This window comes from Crocuta crocuta, unplaced genomic scaffold (genome assembly GCF_008692635.1).
Source record: "Crocuta crocuta isolate KB4526 unplaced genomic scaffold, BGI_CrCroc_1.0 scaffold138, whole genome shotgun sequence".
Classification (NCBI taxonomy): Eukaryota; Metazoa; Chordata; class Mammalia; order Carnivora; family Hyaenidae; genus Crocuta; species Crocuta crocuta.
In genome coordinates, this window is record NW_027532585.1 from 3654190 (window position 1) to 3669422 (window position 15233).

The 15233-nt window shown below is 45.2% G+C and overlaps 1 long non-coding RNA gene across 1 annotated transcript; it reads right to left on the bottom strand.

Annotated features, from left to right (window-relative positions):
* Window positions 1–4586: 4586 nt before the first annotated feature.
* LOC144244298 (uncharacterized) lies at window positions 4587–9425 on the bottom strand. Its single transcript, XR_013338906.1, has 5 exons — window positions 9340–9425; window positions 8696–8932; window positions 8413–8561; window positions 5164–5260; window positions 4587–4725 (listed from the first exon to the last, which is right to left on the bottom strand). It is a non-coding gene; the product is annotated as an uncharacterized LOC144244298 (long non-coding RNA).
* Between the last annotated feature and the right edge of the window lie 5808 nt (window positions 9426–15233).

Below are 15233 nucleotides of genomic sequence, written 5' to 3' on the forward strand. Positions count from 1 at the left end.
AATCGGGGGAACATTAAACTTGTACTCTGACGGTTCATTGGTGTCCTAAGGGTGTCACAGGCCTTGCTTGCTTGGCTCAGGTGGGTACAGAATGTTCTAGAAGCTATCAGAAATAGGCAGGGACATTTCTTTCCTTGGGGATAGGATTTACAGGGGAGGGCCCTGGAAAACCCACAGTGACTGATTTCAGGCTTTTTTGGCTTAAGGCTGCAAGAGGTACAGATTTGTCTTCATTCACTCATTTTACCAATATTTACTGAGAAATTAGTATAGGTCAGGTACTAAGCGTGGCCTCATCACATGCAACACAAAGTTGAGCAGACACAATTCTTATTCTCAGGGGGCATTCAGCCTGAGAGAGATTAACATATAATTTTGTAGGTCAAGGAAGTCTTTGAGTTTCCCATAGGACAGGGGTTAAAGTGGGCAATCTGGTTAGAAGTTGATTCCAGAGGTCTTGCTTTGAGGTTGTGCTTGCTTTGCAAGCTCTCACACTATCTTCTACTTATGTTGTATCTTACACGGTCGTTTTGGAGTGGTGGACGGAGACGTGGGGGGAGAAATGTAGCACCTGTCTTTCTCTTGGGGTCATCGCTGGACATCTCCCAGTCGTGGCTCCTCCAAAGGAGGCCGGGAGGCGGAGGGGACCCAGTTTGGATCACAGATGGGAATGTAAAGTGTGCCTTTGGAGCATCCTCATGGCGGAACGGAAGGAATATACACCGTGTCGGGTACTATCAGGTGGGAAGACCAGCACTCCTAATTCCAGACATGTGAGTGGCAACAAGTTACTCTCTTTAAGCGTCAATTTCCTTATCTGTAAGCCGGGATAATTATATCCACCTCACAATGTTCTTGTAGCCATTTAGAAACAATAAATAGTTAAAGGGTCTAGCACAGTGCCCGGCGCATAGTAGGTGTTCAGTACATACAGGTCTCTGAGTCCTTCCCTATCCTCCCTCTCTGCTTTGCTCTGTGCCCTATTATTCATCCTCATCATTAGTTGGTCTTAGTTAGGTCTTCTCTCATAAACAAAGTGTAACAGCTCAAAGTCTACCTGTGTTAGAGGTCTTTGCCTTCTGAAAGGAAAATCCTAAAGCATTCATTCAAAATCTGCAGGGGCAGTGGAGTGAAAGCCAGTGTGGTTGGTACTTGGGCAGACGGGTGCTCTGTTCGGATGGACAGAACCACACAACCATAGGCTCTCACAGCCAGAAGCCCCATTTCGGGCTCCTTGGTCTCACTCACAACCTGTACCGAAACTCCATCTTGGGGCTGTCCCCAGCCCTCTGATCTCCTTTGTACCTGACATTCCCCAGGATTTGGCAGCAATGGGTGAGGATACCTTTAGAGATGCCTGTACGGAGACAGGAAACGTATAAATCATTTCAGGTCCATGTTGTACCAGCATCAACGATCAGAATTAATTCCTCCCTAAAACATAAGAAATTGTGTTGCAAAGAGCCAACATTAGCTCGGAGACTGTAAGCCTCTCCTTCTTGTGTTCTGAAGGGGCATGAGCAGATACCGTGATAAAGCAAACATCAGCCCTTCGTTGCACGCAGGTCCCGTGTCCTTGTTTCCAAACTAATAAATACTGAATGAGTAAATAATTTTGTTTTCTCTTTGCGTTCTAAAGATTCAGTTGTATTTGGCCAAGTATCTTAGGGAATATCATTAAATACTTTTCAAATAGTGCTTTCTCTAAGACATATTCTGCCTTGGAAAATGTCTACATATCAATCTAGAACAGGGAGATGGAAGGAGGTGGGGTGTGAACCTAACTATCTGGAAGAGGCCCCTCAAAACTGAGACTGTCCCCTCCCAGGAGAGTAGTTAGCAGTGGGTAGCACCTATGGTCCATTCATTCATTCACTCGCTCATTTGTCTTCTTGTTAATTCCAGAGGGGCTGGGGATTGCATGGCATGCAATGAAATATCCAGTTAAAGGAGTTAAAAATCTTACCCAAACACATACATTTATAAATGATAAAGTGCCAGAAAATAATTTGATTATAAACAACTGACTCCAGGACATTTAAGAATAGAATTCTAATATTTTATTGCCTATCATCTATCTATCTATCTATCTATCTATCTATCTATCTATCTATCTATCTATCTATGTCTATATCCATATCTATATATATGGATATAATATCTATAGCATGAATGTGTAATTTTATATGTATAAATAATATGCAGTTTACATAGGAGATGATGTTAATTCTAAAGGTCTATACTCATTAGCCAGGAAACATAGATTATTACTTCAAGATTTTTCTCTACCAGGGTATTTTGTGATGATTCTATTTCCATCTTAGATTTACTTAATCAGTGAGATAAGAAAAGTTAAACAACCTCATTATATTTTATGTTAATTTTGTCCTTGGCTTATCAGGTAATAGAAAACATGCTTTGATTTCCACTTACTCAGAGGCCTCACATCAGCTCCAACGCTTGGAAGGAAAAGGATCCTTGTTCAGGAAGTTACTTATTGGACAATTAACATGTGGAAACTATACCAAACAGTATGTGAAAATGCTCAGTTCATGTTGAATCTCCAAAGGGTGGAGGCTCATTCTTCTTACAAGACCGTGACATGTCTTGCTGATGGCATAAACGGGATCATTATATTTCAGTCTCCAGGTAATTATCAGAAATGAAGCTTTGTGAATTCTCCCCTAATGGGGCCACCTGTCACCCTTCAGTCTTTGTATATAATGGCATTTTGTTTCTGAAGACCTGGGCCCCAGTTTAGCTCTTCCAAATGTTAGGGACCATGTCCTGATTTCCCCTTGTCTTACTGTGATGAATAGATACATTTTCAGCTGGTTACCCCCCTCCACCCAACATGTGACTCTGCGTGTCCAGAGCGCCTGTGGCAGGCGTGTTAAGTTATAGCAAAGCCAGGTGTTTGGCCATCATTGCTTGCTCATCGGCAGACTGATTGCTGAGACGTCAGTGGGGCTGTGGGGAGGGTAGGTGTGGGCTGGTGATTTACTCACCCCAGCCACACCCACTCCCTTCCCCTCCCTGTCACCTGCTGCTGGCTGCCCTGGGCTTGTGGTGGCTGCAGCTAGCTGTTGCGGAGACCCAGGGCAGGCAGGCGGTGGTGGCCAGGGCACTGGAGTTTCTGGCTCATTGCTTAGGGCCTCGGGAGAATGCCCACTGCACATGTTTTCTACTGATGGGCCGCCTGTGTGTACTCAAGGCCTTTCGGCTGAGGCTAGACAGAGAATGCACACTGGCTCTGAAGTCCCTTGTATGACACGCAGGCTCTCACACATACTGCTCTCTGTGCATCTCTGTGGACGATTCAAGACCCGTCACTCCCAGGGGATTCTGTGACAGCCCTATCGTCGTCATGGATTCTTGTCAGATACGAAGAGTTAAACAATCCCCCTATACTTCATGTTAACCTTGTCCCGGGCTTATCAGGGAACAGAAAACATGCTTTGATTTGCACCCCTGCAGAGACCTTTGTGCAGGACAGGACTTACTGGAAAACTAATGTGTGGAAACTATACCAACCAGTATGTGAAAATGCTTGGTTCGTGTTGAATTTCCAAAGGGCAGATGCTCGTTCTCCTCATTCTCACAGTGAGGAGCCGGCATTGTTGGGTTCAGTAATGACTGCAAATGGCAGATGTTCTTCCAGAGTGTGGGGGCCTCCACGTATAAATACAGTATTTTCTCTTCCTTATGATTTCTTAATAACAGTTTCTTTTCTCTGGCTTACTTTATTGTAAGACTATAGAATATAATGCATATAACATGCAAAATACATGTTAATTGTTTATGTTATTTGTAAGGCTTCCAGTCGACAGTTGGCCTTAGTAGTTAAATTTTGGGGGAAGAAAAGTTCTACACGGATTTTTGGCTGTGCAGGGGGTCGGGTCAGTGCTCCTAATCCCCACATGGTTCAAAGGTCTACGGTACTTTCATTGCGTCATGCCTTGTGTTTGGTTTTCTAAAATAAGGGGAAAGAACCTTGAAAGTCTTTTACATTTGAGTGAGCATGCTTTCTCATTTCTTTTTATTTAAAAAATTTTTTTTTAACATTTATTCATTTTTGAGAGACAGAGTGCAAGTAGGGGAGGGGCAGAGAGAGAGAGGGAGACACAGAATCCGAAACAGGCTCCAGACTCGAAGGTGTCAGCACAGAGCCCGCCTCTGAGCTCGGACTCATGAACCATGAGATCATGACCTGAGCCTGATTTGGGAGTGAGGGTGGGAAATACCCATTGAGTCCAGGTCTTGGCAATCGGAGGGCCTGGATGGTCCAAACACTTTCCTTTCCTAAAGAGTTACAGCCTTACAGGTCTGGTCTGTATGGATTGGGGACCACAACATTACAGGGAAATAGAATTTCATGCTAATTAGGACTTTTTACAAACCACTTCCGGATGCAAATTTTAATCAGTAATCAAAAGCGTTCACTGCTAATGTAGGAAGATCTTCAGTCCATCCTTATATCACCAAAAGACTTCCCTGCTGCAAGCTCAACCCAGATCAGGTGTGTGCCAAATTGACCTCTTAACCTATCTGAGTCTTAAATTCTCTTGCAAGTGATGGTTCTTCAGAAACATCCCCAATCTTCCCCTCCCTTCCCTTCCCTTTCCCCAGCTGGACAAGACGCAGTCACGTCAGACCCTGGGTGGCCGAACCGTCATTCTCCTTTAGCTGGTGGCGTGAGTTTGGCCACAGCCCCCAAGTTGACACCTGTTGAAATAATATTGGAACCATGTTTGTAACTGATCGCAACCAGGATGTCAACTCAATTAATCTGACAATAGGACAACCCAGGAGAGGAGACCCTGTTCAGGCCCAGGCTGATGCGTCCAGTCAAGTCTAGGCTTGTCTATTCTCTGACAAGCCTAGGACCAAATTAACACTAAATGCAAGGTAATTTAATTAATTCCTCCTATCCCAGCAGGCAGGTCCAAGCACCCCGGGTGCCCCAGGCCTTCCAATAAGCAGAAGAGTGTTGCACCCCCAGCGAGGAACCACTTAGGTTGGGCTTTCATTATTTTAAGTGGGTGATTTGCAACCATGGATCTCCGTGAAATTCCTTCGAGAACTACAGCAAAAGTATAGTCTTTTCTTACCCTTGAAGACTTGGCAATAAATTGTATGAAAATCATTTGCAGGAAAACACACCTTGTAAGAGTCAGGATTCTTCAAGGAATATGGGCGCTTCCCAAGGAGAGGAGAGAAAGAGTCAGAGGCAGCGACGGCGAGAAGAGAGCCAAAGACCCTGTTTCCAAAGGGACAACAAGAAGACAGTCTGAAATGTTCCAAAAAAATAAAATAAAATAAAGAAGCTATAATAAAATCTAAGAAAAATACACTTTGCAAAATTGTCTTATTAGGGGACACGAAAGCCACTTTTCTTTCCCAGTTTCAACAAAGATGACCCTTGACTTCCTCATCCCCACTGAATTGAACACCATCTTTTTAATTATTCTTCCCATTTTCTTGCTCTCTAATATTAAGCCAACACAAAGGCCCTGAAGCAACAAATTATGAGCATATAAAAGCAAATCACAACTTTTCAGTCTGTAGAGTAAAGCAGACAAGTTGAAAAGTCTGGATGGGAAAAATGAGGCATTGTATGGCTGTAATTGTTAGCCAGCTGAGCCTCGAACTTATAAACAGATTGCCACTGGAGGTCGTGAGGAGAACGTGGGCTTTTCGTGGATGTCTGTGGAGTAGGGTAGTGTGCTGAAAACCAGGCCTATGTTCTTACCTGGGGCCCCCGGTGACTTGTGACAACCCAAACTGAAGGCTGGCTAGGACTCTGTTGTGAGGCTTTTCTCCATGTGAAGCCAATTAGATCAGGCACCAAAGCAATAGGGAGATTGATGCCCATATTCAAATGTAGATGAAAAAAGATATCTGGGTCAGGAATACCAGGTCAAGAAAAGCCTGCAGACCTCATGAAAAGGCAGATCAGCAGGATAGATTGAAATCATTAAATATGTTAATTTGCAGCAAGGAAATGAAAACTTTGAGAGAAGCCAGGGGCTGATGGGAGCCTCAGCCAACGCTGGGTTTTCATCTCTGTCCCCTGGGTTCTCTGCTTGGGCAGTCAGGTGCTGGTTTCCTGGTCTCTTTTGTCAGGGACTTGGAGTGCATGATCTGAAGTTCACCTCGATTCCATTTACCTGCTAACTCAGGACTCTGGACATATTAGAGCAGGTACTGCCCAGCCAGGGCTGCACAGTAGGATGACCTAGGGACCTGTTAAATATCCTAATGCCTAGACCTGTCCCAGATCAATTCAATCAACATCCCTGGGGGGAATCCAGGAATCAGTATTTGTTTAAAAATCTCCAGGTGATTCCACTCCAGGTGGCCAAGACTGAGGACCACCAAATTCTCATTCCTTCTAATAAATAGGAGCAAGAGACACCTACATAAACAACCCCCACCCCCCAGCTCCACCATCCTTGAGAAGAGCTGGCTTTTTTTTTTTTCTGATGGGAAGGAATGAAACCAGTTGTTCAACCTCACATCTCATATTCTGTTTCCTGGCAAACAGCTCAGGAAAAATTGGAATCAGTGACAGATCACAGGTGTAGATAACCACAGATTATCAAGGCTCCTGATGGACAGAGCTGGACAAAGCAGCATGGGCCATCCCAGCTAGTGGGTGGGCATGGGCTGTTGGAGGACTTAGCTTAGTTCTCAGACTGGTTCTCCCAGCCCTTATAGATGTTCTTACTAGTCTCTTGTCCTTTGCAAAACCACTATCATGGTGTGCATTGTCCCTTGACCTCCCTCCAGGAAGAAGAGAAAATGGTGGCCCATAAAAAACAGTCACCATGAACAGTGGGTTAAGGTGAGCTACTCTTTTTGGCAAAGTGCACTGTATTGAATGGTGTTCTCCTCAAAGTTCATATCCTTCCAGGAACCTGAGAGGCTGACTTCTTTGGAAGTAATGTTGTTACAAAGGCAATTAGTTAAGATGAGGCCACACTGGAGTAGGGTGGACTCTTAATGCAATGTAACTAGTGTCCTTATACGAAGAGATGCAGAGAGGCACACGTAGGAGGGTGAAGCCACGTGTATTACCCTGCGAGGGCTGCCACAGCAAAATATCATAGACAGGCTGGCTTACACAACAGAAGTTTGTTTTCTCACAATTCTGGAAGCTGGAAGTCCAAGATCAAGGTGTCGGCAGATGGCAGTTTCTTCTGTGGTCTCTCTTCTTGGTTTGCAGATGGCTGGCTTCTTGCTGTGCCCTCGTATGATCGTCTTTGGGTGATGTTTTTTTGGTCATAATCTCCTTTTCAAGTCATATTGGACCAGAGCTCACCCTGATGGCCCATTTTTACCTGATTGCCTCTTGACAGGTTCTGTCTCCAAGTACAATCACATTTTGAGGTACTGGGGGGTAGGGTTTCAACATATGAATTTTGAGGGGACACAACTCAGCCCATAACTCCATGTGATGACAGGCAGAGATTAGAGTGACATGTCTAAAAACCAAAGAACTCTACGGATTGCCAGAAACCACTAGAAGCTGGGAAGGGGCAAGGGAGGATCCTCACGTAGAGCATTCAAAGGGAGCATGGACCTACTGACACATTGATTTTGGATTTTCAGTCTCGGGATCCCTGGGAGAATAAGTTTCTGTTATTTCAAGACACCTGGTTTGTGAGGATTTGTTACAGCAGCCCCAGAAAATGTACACTGTGTATATGAGGCTTTTCCCTCTAAGTGTCTACAACACAATGTAAATGTCTAGACACAGCGAGAACCCTTGCCCTCCAGGTAAGCTTGCACCACCCCTGCAGGCCCCAGCAGAGGGCACCAGAAGAGCCCTAGGATGGACTCCTCACCTGCTGCTGGGCCACCGTCACTGCGACACACTTCCCATAGGGGACCCTGGGGTGACGGCCAGTGGTGACGTCTCCTCTGAGTCCTTTACCAGTCCTCATGTGCTCCTGAGGAATGGTCCTCTGAGCACAGTGCTGGCTGCAAATCACCCGTCAGAAGCTCTGCCTGGGATCCGCCCCCACCCCACCCCGGGACTAGGGTGATGGTCATGGAGATCTGTTGCTTATTTACAGCTCTTAGTACCTGGCCCAACCCAAGCTCCTGTTTGAAGAGTGACAATTGTTACCAAAGCCCACATGGACAACAGCCCTCAGGCCAGGCAGCAGCAGGACTGTAAAGGGACAGGTCAGCATGCCCCCCCACCCCCCACCCACCACGACCCACGTTATTGAGTAGGCTAATTTACAAATTAACCCCCTCGCCTCCCCCATTCCTGCCTCCCAGAGCCAAGTGCAGCTGGCTGGCTTTGGACAACATCGGCAGTTTCTGCTCACGGAAGAGGGGCTGTGGGCTCCCAGGGACCGCACAGGGAAAATGTCTCGGGAAGGAAATTCAGTGGCAAACCTCAGAGTGCGGTGAGAACTCCACCTGCTTCCGTCTCTCCTGTGGCTCTTTCAAGGAGCTGAAGGCTGTGCTTGGGGGTCCCTGGTTTTCCAAAATGCATCTGTGTAGCTCTAGGGCTTGTCCGTGGTGGACCAGCCGCCCATTACCTGCTGAATGAGCAAATAGATGGATGGGTTTAAACACAGAAGTGTTTAACTCAGAAAAAGCAGTTCCTGTGAGGCAGTTTGCACATAGGGGTCAGCGGCCCTGGGTTCCTCTCCTGGCTGTTACCAGCCCCTGTCACCTGTTCTCTGGGTCTCCATGAAAGGACGAATTAGGACGCACGCCCTCCAGTTGTCTAATGGCTTGATCACTTTTCTTTGGACTGTGCCTTTTTTCTCTGCTTGCTTTTGGCTCCCGACCTTGCAAATGAGCTGAGGTGTGTCAATCAGGTCCGTGAAGCCCCTTTGCAAGGAAGTGGGGCCTGAGGGGGGGAGGGGTGGAGAGACCAGCCAGTGTCAGCATTCGCTCCTCTAGGTATCTGCAAATAACAAGAAAATAGAAGGTTGTACAGAGCCCAGGGCCTGGGGACTCGGTTTAAGAATGATTTGTAAACTAGGAGAACGGGAGAGAGGGAACAGAGGAGAGAAAGGGCCTCAAAGTGGAGGGGTGCACCAATTAGATCTGCAACAGGCCGCCGAGTCCCCTGGCAGGAAGCGCCCCAGCAAGTGAGGAGTGACGAGAAGCCCCTGAGAGGTGCTCACTTTTTCAAAGGGAACATGCAATTTGTAAACAATCAACATCTTAACAAGCTATAAACAGCCAGCCCTGACTTCCAGCAGATTTACTGATGCTTGAGTGACTAAAATTCACAATGTTTTTCCAAACCAACTTCTTTCATTTGTGGCCTTGTATTCATTAGGAGAGAATNCCCCACGGGCTTCTCACCTAATGATGCGGGGACGGGGTCCAAGCACTTTTCCGTCGTCATGGGTGCAGGCCCAGAGCTGTCCCTCATCACAGCTGGCCTTGAAACTCGTAGGATAGGATTTGTTTGTTTTGTTTTAAAATTCTAGTGTTTCAAAAAGTCACCCATCTTTTAACACTCATCTGAGATGAGCAATTGTAGGTGGAGGCTGATGCTTTCCTCCAAACTCCTCCCCCCCAGCCCCTCCCCTCTCCCCCAACAGCTCCTCCCCTCCGGGGAAATCAAGAAAAACAAGATTCTACTTGTCCAGGCCCTCAGAGATTCCTCGGAATTGCTGGAATCGTCACAATAAGTGGTAGTAATAGAACCATATACAGGACATAAATACAAACTGCTCGCTGGAGTGGCAAAAAATAATGAAGTAATTAGGTGAACTATTATCAGCACCTGTGACTGATTGGTACAAGCACATTTCTGGCTTTATTATATTATTATTTGTCGGGAACAATAAGCAGATTCTGACGTTGCGTCACTTCTGGCCCTGCACCCAGCTTCTCTCTCCCGAGGGCCCCACTCCCCGCAAGGTGCGAGTCCAGGGTGGGGGACGCCCGGCCGAGCCTGTGCAAACCCACAGTGGCGAAGCGAGAGTCCTGCTTCCCAGCCCATTAGGGTTAATGCCACTTTAATTAGCCATTGATGTGACGCCTAACTGGCGCTATTTAACGCGCCATTTCTAGGCCAAGCGTGTGTCCTGCAGACAGACCAGGACCCGCTTCTGAGATGGCTGGGGAACGGAGACTTTCTAAACAAGGCTACCTGTTTAGAATCTGTTTAGAGTCAATCTGCTGATTCTAAACGGAAGTGGCCACTCAACTGTCCCTCCTGTAGGCTTGTACCTGTGGCTGGCTGCCCTTCCTCCTAGTTGGGATTTCTGCCCAGAAATGCCCACTTACCAGTAATAATAATTTGATGATACTAAGAGTTAACATTTGCAGCGCCTGGGTGGCTCAGGTCTCTGACTTCAGTTCTGGTCCTGATCTCATGGCTTGTGAGTTCGAGCCCTGCCTGGGGCTTTGTGCTAACAGCTCAGAGCCGGGAGCCTGCTTTGGATTCATGCTCTGTCTCTTTCTCTCTCCTTCAAAATAAATAAACATTAAACAAATTAAAAGAAAAGAGTGAACATTTATAGTGTTGTGTTGCACCAGGCCCTTTTGAATCATTGTATATATATTTACTTACTCCTCACAACAACCCAGTGAGATAGATACTGTTAATTCCCTCATTATATTGATGGGGAAACTGAGGCACGGGAAGTTAAGTGACTCATCCGAGATCACAGGATAAAGACCCCAAGACCAGGAGTTTGGTGGCAAAGGGCACACACTTAATCTTCTGTCTCTGCTTTCGGTCAGTGGATTCCTTACGAAACTATGGACCAAGGGATACCCACAGCGTGCCTGGCACAGGCTGGGCTCAAAGGAGAGATGGGGGAAAAGTGGGGAAAGCATCATGCTAAAAAAACAAGGCGAGAAAGCAGTTTCCCCCAGACTCACTCGGGAGAATCCACTGCCTTCCGTTAGCAGGGGAAGGTAGACTTCCAGGTACAACCACCATGCATAGCGAGGCAGGCATCAGCCTTCCCATTATTAGCCAGAGAAACGCGTGATGTTTGCAGGGTAAATCCCTTCTCTGAGAGCCACCCATGCACTCACCTTCTCCTGGGCTGCCTGCTACCCAGAACTTCTTGGGGTCCACAAAATTTGACTGGCTCTTAAGGATTTAATTTTTAAACCAGTTGGGTTTGTTGAGCTGCTTAGCCCAGGTGATTTTGTTTTGCAAGTTTTGCGCCAGCGGGAGGCGGAGCCATTTGCCCCCGTTATCCGTTGGCCATTTCTGGCAGAAGGAAGTTGAGCAGTGGACGTTGCTGGATGACCCCGGGCAAGTTACCCAACCTTCTTGGATCCCAACTTTCTGATCCGTAAAATGGGACTGATGACCTCATTTTCCTCATAGGCTGCGAGGATTAAGTGACTTAATAAACATTAATCACTGATTACTATTATATGCAAAGGCAGATTGATCGTGAAGCTATATGAATCTCACCCTTGGGGCCCCTTGTTTTGTACATTCCCTCCCAGCATATTTTGTATTCAGCGTTCTGCCTATGTTTCTTAAAGAAGGTCCCAGATTGTATAAGCTTCACGCCCCTCAAAACCTGGATCCACCCCGTGATTATCTAGGAAAGGAAGCACGTGGTTTGGTAAAGTGCAGTCCGGCCTTGCTCAAAGATGTGAAGCTTCTATGTTTCGGACATGAAGACATGGGTAAAGGACTCTCCTCTGTGGAAAGAGGCATAAACTTCTAAGACAAGGACCCATAGAAGACAGCAGATGCTAGGCTCATCACAGAGTGGCCAACGCGGCCTGAGTTGCCAGGGATGGTACCAGCTTTAATGCCTAAAGCACCGAGTCCCAGAAGCCCCCTCCGTCTGGGCAAATTGGGATGCTTGGTCACCTTACTTGCTGAGGGCAGCAAATCGTTGCCATTCACCGCAGAGCTCTCAGCCTGGCAGGTGCCCAGTACCTGTCTGTTGAAAGCGGGGTGTGGAAACCAACGATGGCACCTGATGGGCTCGAGGAGAAAGAGCGCATAGTGATCTGTCACGGCAGTGCAGTGTGAGAAACCGGTGTGCGGTGGTGAAGTTGGATCAGGACACGGGGAGAGGGTCGTGGAATGGCATGTGTCCCCAGACCTCGGGTAGTTTCTGGTTACTTCTGTGCACCTGGTAACAAACAGCAGTTCTTGCATTTAACACCCCCACCTTTTCGTTTTCTCAGCTCGGAGTCCCTGCCTGCATCCAGGCAGAACCGTGAAGACAGGCTGGGCCTGGCCGGGGGTAAACGGTGCCCCAGGCAGATCTGCTGTGGGCTTTGGGCAGGCGGGCGAGCCGCTCAGGCCCCGATTCCACATGCTGTGTAGACTCCAATTACCAGAGGACTTAGAGATCAAACAGCCCAACTGTGCTTCACAATGAAAGAGGAGGTCTTAATTTTACTTTGTGCTACACCCTCCAGCCAGACTGTGCAAAACAATGCATTGCATTGATGTCCTCCTGAGCCCCAAACCTTCCTGAAATTGTCTCTGTCTATCCCAGCAATATCTCCATAAAGTGGACAGGGGAGAGAGTCAGCTGTTTTAAAGAATGGCACGATTCTCGCCCGACTGCCGAGGCCATCAAGGCAACTCCAGACGGCTTTCACCACACGCTCCTACCTTGCCACAGACAGGGAATTTTCAAATCCTTATTTATTTTTATTTTCAGGTATACTTAGAGGTGTTGCGTTGGCATGTGAGGAAAATTGTGTGCATCAGCCCTTAGCTGAGCTGTGGCACAAACACAGGAGACCTGATAGAAAACAGGGAAGCCAGCAAAACGCCAAGGGCCAGAGACTGGAATTTTGCAAATTTTATTTTTCTGCTCCCTCATAACACAGTTAGGATTTAGAGAGGCACAGCATAGCCAAAAATTAGTCTGATTTCCTTGTAAGTGATAGTGTCGGTTATTAGGTGAATATTCCAGAAAATGCAAATCACTTTGAACATTTAAGATTAAGGAAAGCAGAAAGGTTTGGGGGAAAAAATTCTTTGTAGACATCCCAATATGTAGGCGACAATAGGTACCTAAGCCCATAGATCTGATTTGTTTTTACATATCAGTATTTTTTTTTCTAATACTTCTAGCTTTCAGACAATGGATTTTTAATTGAGGATAGTCTACTAAAGCGATGGGCCATTTCAGGATTTTTTTTGATTGGTGACTTCATCTGTGTAACAATCAGGTTTTTTGGGTTACTAGTTGCTCACAGCCTTTTCTAAAAATAAATGATATGTGCCTTAAATCAATCCATGTTTCCCTTAAAATAAAAAGCCCCTTGACAAAGAAAGTGAAAAATAAAATGAGATGTAGCTGAAGCTTTATCTCAACGTAGAGATCAGGATGGTAGTTCAAAAGGCAAATGCAAATCTCTTTTAGGCTGAGCCTTGTATATTGAAAGCACGTATTTATAGTGGAAATTGACCTTAACACACAGGGGAAATGATCTTGTAGTATTTTCGATTTTGGAACTGATATGCTAAATCATTTTGTATTTGATGACCTTAAAAAGCAGTTCACATTACTTTGAAAGCAGCATTTTTCAAGCACTGTAAACTTGCTAAGGTAGAAAGCTAGACAGAAGAAAATTACTTGGTTTCGGAGATTTCTAAACACTTTGTCTTAATTTTACTTTCAAGTATCGAATGCTCTTCCAACCATTCCACTCTGCACACACACTGCTTATGTAGTGATTTTTTTTCTTTTGCAAAATTTACTCCTAAATGACTTACAGTCTCACTTTGGTTTGTCTTGAGGACATTTCACACAGATATACTGGAAGAAGAACTCAAAGTGTTCACTGTACTTTGGACTAGTTGACAATGCAAACTGAAAGCTGGGGACTTTATTTTCCAGTACTAATTTTGGATTTCTTAACTCTTTTACTATAATAGACCTAAATTAGATGGTTGAATATCAGATTATTGGTAATTGCGAAATGTGACATCGTAACACAGTGCAAAACGTCACGATTATGCACATGTGTAAGAATTAAGATGTCTTATGAAGTAGCACCGAATGCTGATAAAATTAGACACCTGCCACAGAATCTCCCCCCTGTGCAAATTCGGCAGTGGTAAGCAAGTCCTGCGGGTGGTAGAAGTCATGGCCAGATCAAGGATTTCTGTACGCAGTGAAAGTTCCTGTGGGGAAAAGGTCATGCTACTTACCTTGCTTTATATCACGTTTGTTGCAGGCAAAGTTTTCTCCAGTTGCTTTCCCCCCTTTGCTTCTCAGGATCCAGAAAGAAATAGTTTCCCCCGCTAGTTACTTCTTAGTTGTTCCCAAGGATACAGAGATTTTGGAAGATAATTTGGCATGCTTTCTTCAGTGTTTCCTCTTAGTTGAAAGCCTTAAAGATGGACAGATGTATATTGGCAGTCCGACAGGCACTGAAATTTAGAGCCGACAAACTTGCTCCAAAAGCCTTTCCTATGGAATGAGCACAGTTTCACATACCGCCACTAGATGGCGTATGACAACCATTTGTATCAGCCACACTCTGGTTCCCATCTGTCAAGAACTCACCAATGTGTCCTAAAACAATTCCTACAAGACAACTTCACTATTGGATTATTATCATCATTTCAACCTTCATATAGAAACTTAAATGGTTCTGACTTATATTTTGGAAGTAGAAGAAATCTTCACCGGAAGAGAATACATCAGAAAGCACCCGGTTGTGTTTGCTATGCATCAACTTTAACAAACACCGGCACTTACAGCTGAATTAAGACATAAATGTTAAATGTCAGCGTGTATCCTACCCATTTATCTACCAATGTTTCAACACACATTTATGAAATGTCTATTGTATGCAAAATGTTACTTGCGCTTCTGAAATGTTGAAAGAACATTTTATTACCAGAAATGAATACAAGTATCACCAAAGAAAGACACCAATTCCATGTTGTACAGTTGGGCCATCGATATAATGTTAAAGAGAAATATATGCCAGAATTTCAGCAGCTCCATTTCTTGATGTTGAATAAATCTGAATGTCAGGGACAGGAAAAAAAGAAAAAACCATACGAAACACTTTGTAAATTCACTTCCCCTTCTAGCAACACATAATCCCCCGTGTCCTAAAAAATTGCAAACTCCTGTAAAGAAAATACATTAATAAAATATACAAGCTCTACAGTGGGGTCAGTTTTCTCTTTTGTGTCTTTTGTCACCAAGTATAGAAATGAGATATTTCAAGGCGTAATTTTTTTTTTTTTTTTTTTTGTTTTTTTTTTCTGTTGGGTTTTTTTTACA